Here is a 15,582-nt window from a genome sequence, read left to right on the forward strand (position 1 = left end):
AGAGATAATTTTATCTCTCAGAGAGACTCCGTCTCAAAAAAAAAAAAAAGCAAGCAAGAAAAAAGATCAAGTTATCAATAGTTAGAAAATGACACTGAAAACAGACCTATCTCACATTCCTGTGACAGAACCACCTCACTCTGAATCCATTGTCGGAAGCTTTGCTAGGTTGTTTGGACAACTGAGAGATTCTGAGCTTCCTGGAGACTGTCCCTCTCTCGCTAGCAAGAATACACCAAAAAAGATGGCCCTCTGAAGATAGCTTTTAAACGGTTCAGAATCAAAGCCCTCACAGGGATTTAGCAATGACAGGTTCTGAAACTCAATTACTTGCAGGGGTTTAAAAGGTTGAAGAATCTCTTCTTCAATGCAAAATTTCTTCCACACCAAAGAAGTTAAACCTCACCTTTGAAGGGCCTCAACTTTAAGAATCATAATAATCAGTGATTCTGGGCTTAATCAGTCTTTGTTAATTGGATTTTTTTTTTTTTAAAGTCTCAAGCTCAAGTGGCCAAGGCAAGATGGGTCAAAGTCAGAGTGGTGGTCACGGTCCTGGAGGTGGCAAGAAGGATGACAAGGACAATAAAAAGAAATATGAACCTCCTGCACCAACTGGAGTGGGGAAAAAGAAGAAAACAAAAGGATCAGATGTTGCCAGCAAACTGCCACTGGTGACACCTCACACTCAGTGCCCGTTAAAATTACTGAAGTTAGAGAGAATTAAAGACTATCTTCTCATGGAGGAAGAATTCAAAAGGAATCGGGAACAAATGGAACCATTAGAAGAAAAGCAAGAGGAGGAAAGATCAAAGGTGGATGATCTGAGGGGACCCCGATGTCAGCAGGAACCTTGGAAGAGATCGATGACAGTCATGCCATCGTGTCTACATCTGTGGGCTCAGAACACTACGTCAACATTCTTTCATTTGTAGACAAGGATCTGCTGGAAACTGGCTGCTCGGTCCTGCTCAACCACAAGGTGCATGCCATGAGAGGGGTGCTGATGGATGACGTGGATACCCTGGTCACAGTGATGAAGGTGGAAAAGGTCCCCCAGGAGACCTATGCCAATACTGGGAGGTTGGATAATCAAATTCAGGAAATTAAGGAATCTGTGGAGCTTCCTCTCACCCATGCTGAATATTATGAAGAGATGGGTATAAAGCCTCCTAAGGGGGTCATTCTCTATGGTCCACCTGGCATAGTTAAAACCTTGCTAGCCAAAGCGGTAGCAAACCAAACCTCAGCCACTTTCTTGAAAGTGGTTGGCTCTGAACTTATTCAGAAGTACCTAGGTGATGGGCCCAAACTCGTACAGGAACTGTTTCAAGTTGCTGAAGAACATGCACCATCCATCGTGTTTATTGATGAAACTGACGCCACTGGGACAAAAAGATATGACTCACATTCTGGTAGTGAGAGAGAAATTCAGCGAACAATGTTGGAACTGTTGAACCAGTTGGATGGATTTGATTCTAGGGGAGATGTGAAAGATATCATGGCCACAAACCGAATAGAAACTTTGGATCCAGCACTTATCAGACCAGGCTGCACTGGCAGGAAGATCAAGTTCCCCCTGCCTGATGAAAAGACTAAGAAGTGCATCTTTCAGATTCACACAAGCAGGATGATGCTGGCAGATGATGTAACCCTGGATGACTTGATCGTGGCTAAAGATGACCTCTCTGATGCTGACATCAAGGCAAATCTGTACAGAAGCTGGTCTGATGGCCTTAAGAGAACGTAGAATGAAAGTAACAAATGAAGACTTCAAAAAATCTAAAGAAAATGTTCTTTATAAGAAACAGGAAGGCACCCCTGAGGGGCTGTCTCTCTAGTGAACCACAGCTGCCATCAGGAAAATGGTTGGGAGATTTCTCAATCCCTGAAAGGGATGAGGTTCAGGGATTTGCCCAGAGGAATCCCTGTTCCCAGTGATTTTTATTAGAAAAACATCCTGTGTCTTTTGCAGTACAATGTGTAAGTGCCCATTGGGTGGCCTTCATCTGTTGGTCACTGCAGCAGTCTGCTTCCCAATAAAGTGTGCTCTTTCACACACACACACACACACACACACACACACACACACAGAATCTCGCTCTGTTGCCCAGGCTGGAGTACAGTGGCACAATCTTGGCTCACTGCAATCTCTGCCTCCCAGGTTCAAGCGATTCTCTGCCTCAGCCTCCAGAGTAGCTGGTATTACAGACGTGCGCCACCACACCCAGCTAATTTTTGTATTTTTAGCAGAGATGGGGTTTTGCCATGTTGGCCAGGCTGGTCTCAGACTCCTAACCTCAAGTGATCCACCTGCTTCAGCCTCCCAAAGTGCTGGGATTACAGGTGTAAGCCACCACACCAGCCAGACTTCTTAAAAATAATATTTTCTGTACAAAGCAAGAGTTAAGAAGGTGGTCAGGAGACTTATCAGATTGAAATGATCTCCATGAAGTCCCAGAAAGGGAAAGGAGACTTCTCACTTCCCACTCAGCTCTCAGGCCCATGAAAACCACCTATCCACATCATACATACTGCAAGGTGACTTGAATTCTAAAGTCCTGACTACTTCTCACCTTTTATCCTTCCCAGGAACTGTAGTTAATAACATTCACCCTGTATTAGTCCGTTTTCACACTGCTATAAAGAATTGCCCAAGACTGGATAATTTATAAAGAAAAGAGGCTTAAATTCCACATGTCTTGGGAAGCCAACTTCCTTGGGAAGGAAACTTACAGTCATGGCAGAAGGGGGAGCAGCCTCATCTTACATGGTGGCAGGCGAGAGAGACTGTGTGAGAGCACGAGAAAAACTACCATTATAAAACCATCAGATCTCGTGAGAATTCACTCATTATCATGAGAACAGCATGGGGGAAACTACTCCCATCATTCAATTACTTTTCTCCCTTGACATCTGAGGATTACAATTCAAAATGAGATTTGGCCGGGCACAGTGGCTCACGCCTGCAATCCCAGCACTTTGGGACGCCGAGGTGGGTGGATCACCTGAGGTCAGGAGTTCAAGACCAGCCTGGCCAACATGGCAAAACCCCATCTGTACAGAAAATACAAAAATTAGCTGGGTGTGGTGGCAGGTGCCTGTAATCCTAGCTACTTTGGAGGCTGAGGCAAGAGAATCTCTTGAACCTGGCAGGCGGAGGTTGCAGTGAGCAGAGATCGCACCAGTGCACTCCAGCTTAGGCAACAGCACGAGACTCCATCTCAAAAAAAAGAAAAAAGAAAAAATGAGATTTGGATAGGGACACAAAGCCTAACCATATCACACCCCATTGGCCACCCACCCACCTCCTCCTCCTAGAAGCTCTTCCCTCCCTGCGAGTTGGCAGGTGAACTTCTGTTGTTCCTTTCTGGCCACATCTCCCACCTCCTTTACTCACTCTACTCTCTTCCTCTGGAAACTAAACATAGGCATTTCACAAGGCTCTCCTCTCTTCCTTAAAAAACTCACTCATTTTACACCTTCAACTCTCTCCTTCATACAGATGATTCTGTTTTATCAGCTCACCCCTCACTTCACTCTTGAGTCCCAGACTCAAATTTCCAACTACCTGCTGGAAATCTGCACTTCATTGGCCCATGGCTGTTTTAAACTCCATCTGCTCAAAACCGAAAGCAAGACAACCCCCTGAAAACCTACTTCTTTTGCACTTTCCACTCTTCTGTTCCTTCATGTCAGAAAATATCCACACGAAGTACAGCACATATTCTCATCTCTGAGTGTACCATCCTCCCTGCACCCCTGCACTCAACTAGAAATTTCCATTCTCCTTAGCTGTTTTCTAGTGCCCACACTACTGATTCTGAACTCAGGGGATTATCTGCAAACACAAGTTCCAAGGCCCCATCTGCAGGTTTGAAAACCACTGCTCTTGACACAACATTTTCTAGGTGAAATCAGACCAAGGGAATGCTTGTACCACATCAGACAGTCCCCCGTTAAAACTGTTTTCACGGGGCTGTGATTTGTTGCGATACCCTTGGCTGCTTAAAGGCTGCTACAAAAAGGCATATGATTAAAATTGCTGTTGTACTCATGCCAGAGGCGTAGCTAAGCATGTTAACATTACATCACAGAGGGGGCCTTTTATGAGGCGGGGTCCCTGACTGATGAGCAAACCACCAGAGGAGGGTCAGGCGAGAGGCCCAGTGGAGGGTAACACACATGGAGTTCAGTGAGCCCTTTGTTCCTTGAGGAGAGAGGACCTATTTCTAAGGACATTCCCGGAAGGCAATGGGTTTCAAACAATATCCTGAAGAGACTCATCTCAGGGAACTAAGCAGGTAGGAATGGAAAGGAGGAAATGGGAGGGGAGAGGAAGTCAATCTGGGACCCTCATCCCGGCTTCAACCAAAAGCTTCACTCTCATCTGCCTGATGGATGGAGCTACAATGTTTTTGAACAAGAGATTCCATTTGAACAAAGAGCTCTGGGTTCTGTAACTTTAAGAGTTTGGGTGTTTTTTTTTTCGTTTCATTTGTTTGTTTTTTGCCACATCAGAATTTATAGAGAATTTAAGAGTTTTAAAACTACAATTAGGCCGGGTATGGTGGCTCAGGCCTGTAATCCCAGCACTTTGGGAGGCCAAGGCGGGCTGAGGTCAGGAGTTCGAGACCAGCATGGCCAACATGGTAAAACCCCGTCTCTACTAAAAAAATTACAAAAATTAGCCAGGTGTGGTGGTGTGCGCCTGTAATTCCAGTTACTCTGGAGGCTGAGGCATAAGAATCACTTGAATCCTGGAGGCAGAGGCTGCAGTGAGTCGAGATGGCACCACTGCACTCCAGCCTGGGTGACAGTGAGACACTGTCATAAAATAAATAAAATAAAACTACAAATATAGAGGAGCAGACAGTGGCAAAGCAGATTGAGGACAGACTTCAGAAGGCCTTGAACTCTAATGTAAGGCATTCAGATTTTCACCTCAGGCCAGTGGGGACTTGCCAAAAGCTTTTGTGGAGGGAACAGAATGGTGAAAGCAATGCTGAACAGAGACTAACTTGGTTACAGTGTTCAGGATGGAGACCAGAGTTGGAAGATAAAACAGAGGCACCAACTGCCAGGTGTTTTCTACAATAAGGGCCTCAATCAGCTTTTTTTAAGGGAAAGATGCATTCCATGGAGTCAAATATCCAAGAGGTATACATTGCACACAATACTTTGTTTGATCCTTTTCTACATTCCCCAGGGGTGTATTCCTGTCACCATTGGAGATGAGGAAATAAGGCCCTGAGGCTCAAGTCATTTGTCCAAGATTACATAGTGAGCAAATGACTAAACTGTAATTCAATGCCAAGTCTGTTTTTTGTTTTTTGTTTGAGACAGAGTCTCACTCTGCCGCCAGGCTGGAGTGCACTGGCGTACAGTCTTGGCCCACTGCAACCTCTGTCTCCTGGGTTCAAGCGATTCTCCTGCCTCAGCCTCCCAAGTAGCTGGGACTACAGGCATGCGCCACCACACTAATTTTTTGTATTTTTAATAGAGACTGGGTTTCACCATGTTGGCCAGGATGGTCTTGATCTCTTGACATCGTGATCCGCCCTCCTCGGCCTCCCAAAGTGCTGGGATTACAGGCGTGAGCCACAGCCCCCAGCTGTCTGTTAAACTGTTTACTGTATTGTATGACCTCCAGCCATCCAAATCCTTTACCTGGGCATTGAAGACCTTAAAAAATCAGACTTCTAAAATGTGTGCATTTTATCATATGCAGATAGTACCTAATTTAAAAGTTAAGCTGATCCTCAAAACACTTGTTATTTTCTGATTTTCTTATAGTTGCCATCCTAGTGGGTGTGAGATAATATCTTATTAGGAAACCTCATTTGTTTTTAACTTTTTTGTTCATTAATGTATTTAAGACTATAAATTTGCCTTTAAGTATTGCTTTAGATGTGTACAAATTCAATCATGTAGTATTTTATTCAGTTCTATTTTTTTTAGTCCAAATGTTATTTAATAGTGTGCTATTTAGTTTCTGAATAAGCAGGACTTTATTTTAGCCATCTTTTTAAAAATATCAATTCTGTGATGGCACTGTAGTTGGAAAACATTGTCAGAATGGGATTGATTCTTTGGAACTTACTGAAACTTCCTTTATGGCCTAATATGTGATCTATTATTGCAAATGTTTTAGGTATAATCAAAAGAATGTTTTCTGTTTGTGTTGTGTACACACACACACACACACACACACACACACACATATATATATATGAGACAGAATCTTGCTCTGTCACCCAGGCATGATCTTGACTTACTGCAACCTCCACCTCCAGGGTTCAAGCAATTCTCATGCCTCAGCCTCCCAAGTACCTGGGACTACAGGTCCATGCCACCATGCCTGACTAATTTTTGTATTGTTAGTAAAGATGGGTTTTCACCATGTTGTCCAGGCTGATCTCAAACTCCTGGTCTCAAGTGATCTGCCCACCTTGTCCTCCCAAAGTACTAGGATTAGAGCTATGAGCCACCACACCCGGCCATATATTTTTAATTGTATTTTTGCCCATTCATATCCATGAATAAACATTTCCAACTGCAACTGTTAATTTTTGAATTTTTTCTATGTATCTGATATAGTTCAAGATTGTATTGGTAGGTGTTATATGTTTATGATGATTATTTTCATTTTATACTGTTCCTTAAACATTTTTAAACTGTGAAATATAATTTACATGAATAAAGTTTATAAATCTTATATGCACATTTAAAGCAATACTTACAGACATCCATATAACCACCACTAAGGTCAAGAAATAGGCTGGGCACGGTGGCTCACACCTGTAATCCCAGAACTTTGGGAGGCCAAGATGGGTGGATCACCTGAGGTCAGGAGTTCAAGACCAGCCCGGCCAACATGGCAAAACCCCATCTCTATTAAAAATACAAAAATTGGCATGTGCCTGTAGTCTCAGCTGCTTGGGAGGCTGAGACAGGAAGAATCACTTGAACCCAGGAGGCAGAGGTTGCAGTGAGCCAAGATCATGTCACTGCACTCCAGCCTGGGTGACAGAGTAGGACCCTGTCTTAAAAAAAAAAAAAAAAAAAGAATAAAATATTGTTAACTTTTTTTTAGTTAACAGTTTTAAAAATAAACTCACCTTTCTAACCTTTTCTGGCACTAATCCACCTCCACCAACCCTTCCATACACCTCATGCTTCTTAGGGATAAGGCTGTTTATCACTATGCACTAATTCTGCTATTCATTGCACCCAGTCATTTTGCTTGTTTGTTTGAGACAGGGTCTTACTCTATTGCCCAGGCTGGAGTGCAGTGGCCTGATCTCGGCTCACTGCAACCTCCGCCTCCTGAGTTCAAGCAATTCTCCTGCCTCAGCCTGCCAAGTAGCTGGGATTAAAGGCACTCACCACCCCATGCCCGGCTAATTTTTGTATTTTTAGTAGAGATGGGGTTTCATCATGTTGGTCAAGCTGGTCTTGAACTTCTGACCTTGTGATCCGCCTGCCTCGGCTTCCCAAAATGCTGGGATTACAGGCGTGAGCCACTGCACCCAGCCGCCCCCAGTCATTTTTATGGCTTCTCTTACACCTAGTGATGACTGTCATGTGAGGGTCCCTTCTCCCACCTCCCCTGCCAAAAACCTCCCCAGGCTTCAAACTGCAGCTAAGTGGTACCTCTGTAGAGTGTCCTTCACTCTCTCCTCAAGAGGGAACCTCTGTCTCTCCATCCTGTATATCTTTACACCTTTTTAAAAAATTACCCTTAAGCCAGCTTTCATATTCTTCTCATATTGTGGTTATTTTCTTTGTCACCTATTACATATAAACTCCTTGAAGACAGGACAAAGGTCTTAACCTCTGATTTTCCTTAGCTTGATTCAGTGTGAGGCATATGGTAAGTGCTCAACCAATATTTTAAAGAAATGAATAGAATCTCTTCTTTAATTCAGCTATGTTTCATTATTCAAGATAGCTAGCATTTTTTCCCCTTAAAACATCTTTTTGGCCAGGCACGGTGGCTCATGCCTGTAATCTCAGCACTTTGGGAGGCTGAGGCGGGCAGATTGTCTGTGTTCAGGAGTTCAAGACCAGCCTGGCCAACATAGTGAAACCCTGTCTCTGCCAAAAATACAAAAGATTAGCTGGGCATGGTGGCATGCACCTGTAATCCCAGCTACTCAGGAGGCCGAAGCAGGAATCGCTTGAACCTGGGAGGTGGAGGTTGCAGTGAGCCGAGATCATGCCATTGCACTCTAGCTTGGGCAACAAGAGTGAAATTCCCTCTCAAAAAACAAAACAAAACAAATCTCTTCATGTTCATTTCTTTTCCATTTTGATTGCTGCTCTGCAGAAAGAGAAAGAGGAAGGATCGAAAGAAGAATAAAATGAAAGAAAGGAGGAAGGGAGGAAGGGAGGGAGGGAAGGAAGAAGGAAGGAAGGAAACTACATTTAGATCCCCTTTCCAGACCAATTACATGAGAATTTCTGGAGAATGAGTCCAGCATCCTTAATTTTCTCATGTGCCACCAGGATTGAGAACCACTGCTTTTTTGGTCCCTTTTAATTTGACCAGTTTTATCTCTAAACCTCTAAAACAGGGAGGGAGGGAGAGAGGAACCCAGTGGCTTTTAGGGCCTCGTTTCACAGGCCCATCCAATCTATTCAGCTACTTCTTCCAACAGGTGCCTCTGCTCCAAGGCTCCTCCAGGTCCCACAGGCATGCTGTGCTCCCGTCTTTATTCTCTGCTCCTTGCACCTGGATGTTTCCCTTCTCCCCTCCCCTACTCACATTCTAACCATCCTTCCAAGCTATTCCCTCCTCCTCAAAGCTTCCCAGACCACTACTATCATCCCTTTCTAAATCCCTGTGGTTGAAATAAGCATGATGACCATAGCTAATAACACTGTATTGAATGCTGGAAATTGGCGGAGTGTAGATTTCAGGTGTTCTCACCACACACACACACACAAAGGTAACTGTCAGGAGATGGATATGTTAATTTGCTTGACTGTAGCATTCATTTCACTATGGATATGTACTGCAAAATGCCATGCTGCACACTTCAAATATATACTGTAAAAGAAATAAGACCTTCGAGTCGGCACAAAATCCAACACAATGGACTTATCCCCACCAGTCCGTGCACTTGTCTCTCTAAGATCACAAATACCCTGAGAACAGGGACCATGTTTAAGATTCTGTGGCCACAACCCTGGCCTCTAACGCTGTGGAGACATGGTTTGCTAATGGAATGCTTTTTCCAGAACAGGCCCTTTAACCTAACCCTCTCCTGCCAGAGTACAGGAAGAAACAAGAAGGTTCAGTGACTTACGGGAAGTCGTACACCTTGACCCGAATCTAGCAACCTCAAGGCTCTTCTCTGGTTGCTTATTCACAGCCATCTGTTTTCCTCATTCTCTCCTCTGATTCCCCCTCAGGAGCGACAGAAGGCCCTTTACCCTCATCTTTCTCTCTTAGTCTTATGAACTGTGTCTTTCTCAGTGATAGGTCACTCAGCTGCTGTATTTGGTGGCAGAGCCCAGAGAACAGCACAGAACCACAGCCCTCAGGGCAATTCAGATGCTGGGTTTTTTTCTGAAAGTCCTTCCCTGAAGAGTCATTCCTTGTGAGGGAGGGGGTGGGGGACATTTCTGGACTTATTGCTGACATACACACCAAAGGCTGAGTTTGTCTTCTGGGTTAAACAGAGGCACTATGGCTCTAAATTGGCCAGGAAGAGGCTTCAGCTGAGGCTACAGGAGGGCAGACCACCAAGCGAGTATAAAAGAGAAAAGCAGGCTGGGCACAGTGGCTCATGCCTGTAATCCCAACATTTTGGAAGGCTGGGGTGGGCAGATCACTTGAGGCCCGGAGTTTGAAACCAGGCTGGCCAGCATGGCAAGACCCAGTCTCTACAAAAAATACAAAAATTAGTGCGGTGTGGTGGTATGCACCTGTAGATCCAGGAATTTGGGAGGCTGAGATGGGAGGATCGCTTGAGCCCAGAAGGTCGAGGCTGCAGTGAGCCATAACCACGCCACTGCACTCCAGCCCGGGCGACAGAGCAAGACCGTCTCAAAGAAACAAAAATGAAAGAAAAAGAAAAAATATGTAACAGTTAAGTAGAAGCAGAAGCTTCCACCAATCTGAGGGAAAAGCAACCTCTATAAACCAATGTCAAGCCAGGACAGGCAGGAAAGAGCACCTCTTGGGTAGAGAGGCTGACAGGGGCCCTGCAATTCAAGCTAGGAGCACATGTTCATGAGAGAATTAGAATTCTGCACTCCAGCAATAATCCCAAGTCCTTGGCAGATGTTAAAGTTATTTCCATCCCCATGAGGTGCAGAGATACTAGGAATTCCCCCTGGATTTCTTCCTGGGCAAGGCTGTTGCCAAGGTCCCCAACTGAAGGTAGAAAGGGTGACAGTGGCCAGCAGAGTGAGAAAGACAGCAGGGGCTGGGCCCACACAGGTGGCCGCCGTTCCCACCGGCAGCACTTAAGGCTTTGATTAGCAGCCCACAGCAGCCATGGCTGGGGAGGGCCACCTCCCACCCGGGCACAAGCCGAAGGACACTTGTGACAGGACAGCTGCGGATGGTGGGTACCCTCATGCCCTGTGTCTTTCCACACTGGGATATTCACTATCATGTATACCCCCATTCACACCTGGAACCACTCTGCTAGTCCCCAAGAGGAGATTCGGACTGTTAGAACAAGATAATTTCAAAGCTTTAAATGGCTCCCATTTATGAGGAACTGGATGAGAGCGCAAAGCAAAGCATTCACGACTCACGTGCTACAGATGTTCAAGCCAGGAGAACTAGCAGGAAGGGGTTCTTTCCAGCCTTCACTCTGCGATTTACCAAGTATGTACCAAGTATGTGAGCCTGGGCACTGTGGATGTGGCTCACCATTCCTGCATCTGGGGTGGGCAGATCACTTGAGGCCAGGAGTTTGAGACCAGGCTTGCCAACACGGCAAGACCCCGTCTCTACAAAACATACAAAAATTAGCGAGGTGTGGTGGTATGCACCTGTAGATCCAGGAAGTTGGGGAGGCTGAGGTGGGAGGATCGCTTGAGCCCAGAAGGTCAAGGCTGCAGTGAGCCATGACCACTGAGGGGGTCAAGCAAAATGACTCTTTGAAAATGGCCCTGACAATTCTCTAGCTACAAACCCTCATTTCACAATCATTAAGTGAGGGCTCCAATCACACAGCCAGCTGGGTCAGAGCAGAGCTGGAATCGGCCTCCCTGGATCTCGTGCTTCTCTGCTCTACCCGGCATCTCCTTCCTCACACCTGTGATTCCCAGTTATGCTGTCAATAGGAGTGGCGGGAGGAGGATCCCGGAGCCATAGGCTAGAAAGGTCCCCAAGATGCAGGCCGCAGGCTATGTGGGAAATTTCCAGATGCCAAGAGAAGGCCACTCTGCTCTTTGTCAGGGCTCCCCATGAAACTGACAAAAAGTCAAATTCCATGGGGGTGACTAAAGACAACTCGACTCTATCTGTATTATTTGAATTTCATACAATCAAGCAAGGTATTTCGGTATGACTTCATTAAAAACTGAATAGAGTCTTAAAACTTCTATCATTTAGATTCTTTTTTTTTTTTTTTTTTTTTGGAGACAGAATCTTGCTGCATTGCCCAGTCTGGAGTGCAGTGGCACAATCTCAGCTCACTGCAGCCTCTGCCTCCTGGGTTCAAGAAGTTCTCCTGTCTCAGCCTCCCAAGTAGCTGGGATTACAGGCATGGGCCACCACACCCAGCTAATTTTTGTATTTTTAGTAGAAATGAAGTTTCACCATTTTGGCCAGGCTGGTCTCAAACTCCAGATCTCCAGTGATCCACCTGCCTCGGCCTCCCAAAGTGCTGAGATTACAGGTGTGAGTCACCACACCTGGCCTAGATTCATTTATTTTGGCTTAATATCTAATAGGTAAATCACAGATATCCCACTGGAGGAACATTCTCACATAACTCCTTGTGGATAATAATCGCAGCTAACATTGAGAGGATGCCGTGTGCCACGAGTTTTGTAGCTGTGATTTCATCTCATGCTTATGGGACGTATGGCTGTTACCAGCACCTTACAGATGCGAACACAGAGGGTTGGAGAGTTAGGTCATTTATTCATCCACACAGGGGAGGTTTGGGGCCAGGATCAAACCCACATGTGTTGGACAGACTGACTCCACAGTACATGTCCCCGATCCCTGCCTCTCGGTGGGTATTCACACCTGACGTTAATATGTCTCTCTAACGCCATTACTGAAGTCAAGTTCTGACAGAGTAAGGAAGATAAGAGACAACATCAGAGCACCGGGTTAAGGCCCAGCTCCACCACTTATTACTTAGGAGAAGTTAACCTTTATGAACTGCAGTGTCTCATCCAAACAAGAATGATTCCAGATTATTGCTCACAGAACTGTTGTGAAGACTAAGTCTGAGAACCCATGTACAATGCTCAGTGCAATGCCTGGTATATAATAAGCTCTCAATAGAAACACATAATCATGGTTCAGGACACCAAAGAGCACCTGGGCCCCCATCACAGCACTGCTGCTGGCCAGCCCTGGATTGAAGCACCATGCTCCCAGGCTGCCAGCTTCTGCAGATTTCAGCTACCCTGAACATTCCCTGCCTTAAAGGCAGCTTCCAGAAAGAGTACATTTGATCCCAAGTTAAACTGTGAAGTAGACGACCAGCTGCCATTCATATGGAGCCCAGTGTGGATGCGTAGGTAAGTTAGAGGATGAAGCTCTCCCTTTAGGGTCACACCACATGCTCCCCAACAAACTTGAGGACTGACTACTACAGAATCCATGAGTGTTCTGGCTGGTTTAGAGGCCTCGGTTACCCGTTGCCTGTATTGACAACAGTAATCTTGATGCGCCACCTGAGTGAGGGTTCCACTCAGCTGTAAATGACATAATAGTTTTAAATTTATATGTGACTTTTTCACTTTTGTGTCTTAAAAGCCAAAGGAAATGACCTCAGTTGTTTTTTATTTTTCCAAAACAAAGTCCAAAAGGTATAGACTTTCCAGCACCGTCTCCAATGGCATGTTTCCATAAACCCTCTGCATAGGCACGCCCAACCACTCGCCACTGTGAAAATGCATCGTGCTTTCTCGTGCCTCTGTGCCTTCACTCTCACCCTCCCTACCTGAGAATGAATCACTTCCTTGTCTCCATTAAAGCATTTGGTTACTTCTTCCTGCTTTCAGACCTTTTGTATAAGACGTCAGTTATGTCTTCATACCAGACTGTAGACCACATGAGGACAAGACGCGCCTCCTTGTCATCTGTGTGCCACCAGTCTACTAGAAAAGCTGAAAAAAGGAAAGGGGATGGTCTTTAAGCTGTAATGCAGACACGTTTTCATGACTGCAAATGATAGCCTTCCAATCTCATGATAAGTATCAGGCCACTTGGCTTACTTACTCTTCCATGTATTGTAATACGTCATTATAAATTGCAGGTAACCAAGATATTGACATACATTGTGGTGAAGAAGAGCAAGTTTGACTACTTTAAACATTGCTTTTTATTCCTTATCATTTTAAATGTGTTGCTACTTTTGATGCACTGCTTACTGACATTTATTGCTTCCTCTGCACAAGCACAAAATGCTGGCTCACTCTCAAATTCAATGTAGAACTGGGGAAAAGTCATTAAATGCCATGAGCCTTGGGTTTTTTCCCATGTACTGTAGTAAATTCCTCTTGTTGGGATTGTAATTGCAGGTGGTAATCAGAGAACACAGAGCCCCCGGAAGAATTTTATGGCATTTCAGGCAAGCCACAGGCCAGCCTGGGGAAAAAGCAGGAAGAAAAACTGGCAATACGAGGGCCCAACCCAAAAGTTATTCCTGAAGAGAAACAACGGTAAGAACTTGCAGGAATCAAATTAGTCCTGATGTAGTAGGCAGAATTCTTAGAGAGGCCCCTTTTATTTAAAAATAATGATTTTACTGGCCGGGCACGATGGCTCACGCCTGTAATCCCAGCACCTTGGGAGGCCGAGGCGGGCGGATCACGAGGTCAGGAGATCGAGACCATCTGGTTAACACGGTAAAACCCCGTCTCTACTAAAAATACAAAAACTTAACCCGGTGTGGTATGGGTGCCTGTAGTCCCAGCTACTCGGGAGGCTGAGGCAGGAGAATGGCGTGAACCCGGGAGGCGGAGCTTGCAGTGAGCCCGAGATCGTGCTACTGCACTCCAGCCTGGGCGACAGCAAGACTCCGTCTCAAAAAAAAAAAAAAAAAGATTTTACCAATATGTAGTCAGAAATTGTTCAACATAAGCTTTCTGGTATTCCACAGTCATAATACTCTAGCTGTTCGGACAACGCTTTCTCTCTCGCAAGCTCTCCTGTTTTTTCACTCTCTTTAAATCTCCTATCTGGCTTCCCTAAATTAATTTTTTGTAGCCAGAACTTCCATTTCATTGCAGTGGTTACTTTTGTGTCTCCTATTGCTCTTTAGTAACTTTTAATGACCTGAGACATCGTTGGCTTCCTTTCCTTTTCCACTTCCTCCAAGTCAATTGATAGCACATCCTACACTCTGTTTACAAGCATCAGAGAAGGCAGCAATAATTTTTGTTTTGTTTTGTTTTGTTTTTGCCTCATCTTCACTAAGGGATTTCTGAATTCTTGACAGGGCCAGATAGAATGTAAAAGTGGTTTTCTACATTGCTAAGAAATAACAGGCAAGTCTAGATACCACGAGAGCTAGCAACCTGAAGAAGTCATCTGTTCGTTCTTTCATTTATTTACCGTATATGGTGTTGGGTGCACAAAAAGCATGGAGCAAGGTGCTTCAGGGTGTTTAGCAATGAGCAAGACAAAGACACTGACAAGGAGCTTTCATTCTGCAAGCTGAAAAAGACAGGAGCTCAAATTGATACCATACAGGTAGCATGAAATAGGCACCCCAGAGAGGGACACAGCTATGGAAAAATCAAATGAGGGAAAGATTACATCTCATTGGGAAAGACTTGGTGGAGGTTCAGGTCAGTTCTGGGAATGATGAGTCTGAAGTCATTGGGGCATTCAAGGGAAGCATGAGCAGGCAGTGGGAACCTGGGACCGCAATCAGGAAGAAAAGGGTGGGTAGGATATAAGGGGTCCAAAGTCACTTGGAAGAGGTTGTCGTGGCTGGAGCAGTGAGGGGCTCACACCTGAGACTCCAGTACTTTAAAGAGGCTGAGGCAGGAGGATCACTTCAGCCAAGGAGTTTGAGAAAGAGGTTATCCTCAATTCCCTCATTCCTGTTCCGCCTACTGGGATGCTTCCACTCCTACAGCTTCCAGAGCCTGGTGCAGCTGGGGCTTTTAACTTACCAACAGATGTTCTGCTGCAGCTGGCTCATCCAGGATCCACCATAAGGGACTTCCGCTTAGGCAAAATTGCATTTCAGTTTTTAAAACAAAAGAGGGTCAGGCACGGTGGCTAAAGGACTTTGGGAGGCTGAGGTGAGGGGATCTCTTGAGGCCAGGAGTTCAGCAACAGCCTGGCCAACAATGTGAGGCTCCATCTCTAAAAAAAAATTAAAAATTAGCTGGACACAGTGGTATGTGCCTGTAGTCCCAGAC

The 15,582-nt window shown here is 45.2% G+C and overlaps 1 long non-coding RNA gene and 1 pseudogene across 4 annotated transcripts in view; both read left to right on the top strand.

Moving 5' to 3' along the window:
* The first annotated feature begins 506 nt into the window (after positions 1-506).
* Positions 507-1,939, top strand: LOC101139557 (26S proteasome regulatory subunit 4-like; annotated as a pseudogene).
* Positions 1,940-4,155: 2,216 nt separating this feature from the next.
* The window catches only part of LOC129534306 (uncharacterized), a 28,820-nt gene continuing 17,393 nt past the window's right edge, over positions 4,156-15,582 (top strand). For all 4 annotated transcript variants that reach the window (XR_008680853.2, XR_008680852.1, XR_008680854.1 and 1 more), the window contains exons 1-2: positions 4,156-4,301; positions 13,729-13,869. This is a non-coding gene — a long non-coding RNA (uncharacterized lncRNA). The remainder of the gene's footprint in view (positions 4,302-13,728; positions 13,870-15,582) is intronic.

The sequence above is a fragment of the Gorilla gorilla genome, chromosome 5 (assembly GCF_029281585.2).
Source record: "Gorilla gorilla gorilla isolate KB3781 chromosome 5, NHGRI_mGorGor1-v2.1_pri, whole genome shotgun sequence".
NCBI lineage: Eukaryota > Metazoa > Chordata > Mammalia > Primates > Hominidae > Gorilla > Gorilla gorilla.